Below are 3,053 nucleotides of genomic sequence, written 5' to 3'. Positions count from 1 at the left end.
CAAAGAGATGAGACTGGAGAATAAATTAAGATGCCAGAGAGTCAGAGCTGTCAGTCACTCCATGCATGGTAAACCACTGATTGATTTGGTCCTAGAGAATGGTTGACTTTTCTCTTTGTCTTCCTCTGACATAACAAACTTACTGTATTTTCTGGTTTACAAAAAACCACTCTAAAAATAAAAATAACTTGTATCATCTGAAATCCCAGGGATTACTAAGAATATGGTATAGAGGAGATTTTGGTTCATCTAGGGTTAAAACCTCCAGCCAGCAGCGCCAGTGATATCAGTCACTAATAGTAACCTTGCGTAGCTGCATGCATTAAGGTGGTATTGGATGATAAGGCTGAAGAGCGAAGCAATCTGTTGGGCTACAGCTGAAAATAGTCACTGCTGCAGAGGGAAAAACTTCATTCCCTCCCTGGCTCTTTCTTCGGAAATGAAAATGCAGGGAGTCGTGCTGATGGAGGGAAAATCTGATTTCCCACTGCTAAGAGACAGGGTGGCACTCGTGAGAAGGATTTCAAGGTCATGGTGGCGATGCTATCAGTGGTGAGGGGGGAGCCAAGCAGACAACAGGTGAAGGCGTTACAGAGGCGGCGGTGCGCTGCCAAGGGAGATCATCCGATAGCTGTGGCAAGCTGCCTGCTGGGGGGCACCTTCAGCCCTTGTTTCCCACGTGGATGCATGGGAACCTGGCCATCAAGGTGACAATCGGGAGGGGTGAGAACTAAAGGAGCCTCGGCTAATGTGCCTGTAGATAACTGGGGTGTTCGTGGTCATGCCGTACGAAAGGACTCCTCCGATCACTTCTTTAGGTCTTTCCCCTTTGTCTCTGGGTACCTCCCCGCCTGTATTTGCACGCTGACATATAGGAACAACACAAGCTAGTGTAATCTAGATAGTATATGCAACAGTATGGCTCTGAAGTATGGGCCATCATCACACCCGGGTAGTTGCACCCCGCGATGGGCACAGTCCCCGCCTGCACGGCGCAGGGGCTGAGCGATGGTGGCTGCAGCCATCCACCATCACATCCACTAGGCGGTCCTCAGGCATCTTCTTCCCCCTGCCGCACACTGTCCCAGTAAACCTCCTCCTGCTGCGGGCGGGTCCTGAGACATCAGCAGTGCAGAGTCAGTCTGGGAACAAATTCATGTTTCCTTTAATCACACGGATTCAAAAGCAAATAAATGAAATGCCTGGGAATCGGAAGGCTCGACGAACACCAAATGAACTCTGGTGGTGTCTTAAAGACCGTGCAGTCTCAAAACTGCAGCTCTGTCAGTAAAAGGCAGGGATTTGAAGGCAGGACCCTGTATTTCCATTGATACCTTATTCCTCCAGTTGTGTTCCAACAACAACTCCTATCTTGGGCAAAGCACTTACCAGCTTGGCACCTCTGTTTACTCCTCTTCATGTGACAAAGAGAAATCCTAAACCACTTCACAGGCTTGCATAACTAATATTTACATGGGCCTTGGAGATCCCTGGCTGGGAGGTACTACATCAAAAGGGACATCTACATCAAAGGTGCAGCTATACACAGAGCTGGTTCAGGGAGTACAATAACTGGCTTTTGCAAAGAAGCTACTTGAACTGAGGGCAGCTGCGTGAGCAAAGGTTGTATAACCCGGTCAGGGTATGTTCCAAGGTGATACTCAGACCTTACTTAACTAAGGCCTTTCTAGGGGGCAATGGAAATTTCAGCTTGTTAAAATCTGGTACAAGGCATTCAGGAACTCATGAGTTGGATCTGGACCACCTTCCCTAAGTTATCTGATTCGTGCAGAGAATCAAAAAACGCCTCTTAGCATGGCAACAAGCACTCTGACCTACTGCTTGTTTTTTCGCCAGTCTTTTTTCTCCTCGTATGCTTTTGCTCTCCAAACTCCAGAGCTGATCTGGACACTTGAAAGCCTGCAGTCAAGGGTTTCTCTGATTATGCCAACACTCAGCAATCCCACTGACAGAAATACTTACAGATCCTTGGTGCTCTTTTGCAATTAGGGAACAAGTATATTCTCGCAGTTTAAGCACTGGGGAGGTATGTGGGAGATCTGGATTAAACACTAGCTTTGACAAAACCTGCTTGCAGAAACTTCCATAATGCTGAATCTTTCTGTAAGTACTTGTACTCCTGAATACCACATGGCTCCTATTCCCTACTCACAGTGAATTTGCCTGTGATACCTATATAAACCTTTTTTGGTGGTACTGGCTACCTGACCAGCTCTGTGCCCTGTATTCTTAGCTATGTCTCTTACAGCTATCATGACGCACCTCTTAAATGCGGATTGTGCTTTCTCTCTCACAGAGCATACAGTGCAGTCCTGAGTATCACCTGGAAATTCTGTGCATGATTTTTGGACCGATAATAAGACTGCCATACTTTTTGTCATACCCATGGGACTAAGAAGCTACGGGAACCTAAGTAATCTTACAATGCAAGTGAGAAGGGAGCTAGGACTCACCTTATATGACATTTTGTTTTGTTGGGATTTTTTCCCTAGTGTTTTTCTCTGTTTCTCAGTTTTCCATTGCCCCTCACTGTGAAACTGAGGACTGCCAAGGGCTGACACCAAGATGTTTGCCTGGCTGCTGATTTGTAGCTTTAAATAAGAAAGAAAGTGAAGCCAACTTTTAAGGCCATGCAGGGCTGGCGCTGTTCCAGCAGGGATCAGCGGGAATGCAAAAGCGCTGCTTACCCCACGCTGGCCTCAAGCACTGGGGAGCTGAGCAAATAGCTGCCATCGCTGCGTGCCATAGCTGCACCCTACAGACCTGAAACAGCCTGTCTAGCGAGGTGGGTAACAAGTCCTCTGAGCCGGAGAGTGAAACTGAACTGAAAAAATGCAACCAAACCAAAGACGGCTGCAAAAAACCTGCTGTCCTGCCTTCTTTTGCCCGTTTTCTGGGGTAAGTTCCTGAAGGCCATAACCTGAGTGGGGGGACCCCAGTGCAACTTCACTGGGACAATAGCAGTGCACTGGCTGCTGCCACTGCTTGTGTGCACGAGGGTCTGGGGGGAAGAAAAGGCTATGCTCGTGTAG

General features: G+C 47.8%; 1 long non-coding RNA gene across 1 annotated transcript in view; it reads left to right on the top strand.

The window, feature by feature from the left end:
• The first annotated feature begins 2,743 nt into the window (after positions 1-2,743).
• LOC103912603 overlaps positions 2,744-3,053 on the top strand; it is a 10,000-nt gene continuing 9,690 nt past the window's right edge. The window contains exon 1 of the long non-coding RNA XR_663382.1: positions 2,744-2,919. This is a non-coding gene — a long non-coding RNA (uncharacterized LOC103912603). The remainder of the gene's footprint in view (positions 2,920-3,053) is intronic.

The sequence above is a fragment of the Pygoscelis adeliae genome, unplaced genomic scaffold, assembly GCF_000699105.1.
Source record: "Pygoscelis adeliae isolate BGI_AS28 unplaced genomic scaffold, ASM69910v1 Scaffold92, whole genome shotgun sequence".
Taxonomy (NCBI): Eukaryota; Metazoa; Chordata; class Aves; order Sphenisciformes; family Spheniscidae; genus Pygoscelis; species Pygoscelis adeliae.
This window is presented reverse-complemented; position numbering and strand designations above follow the sequence as displayed.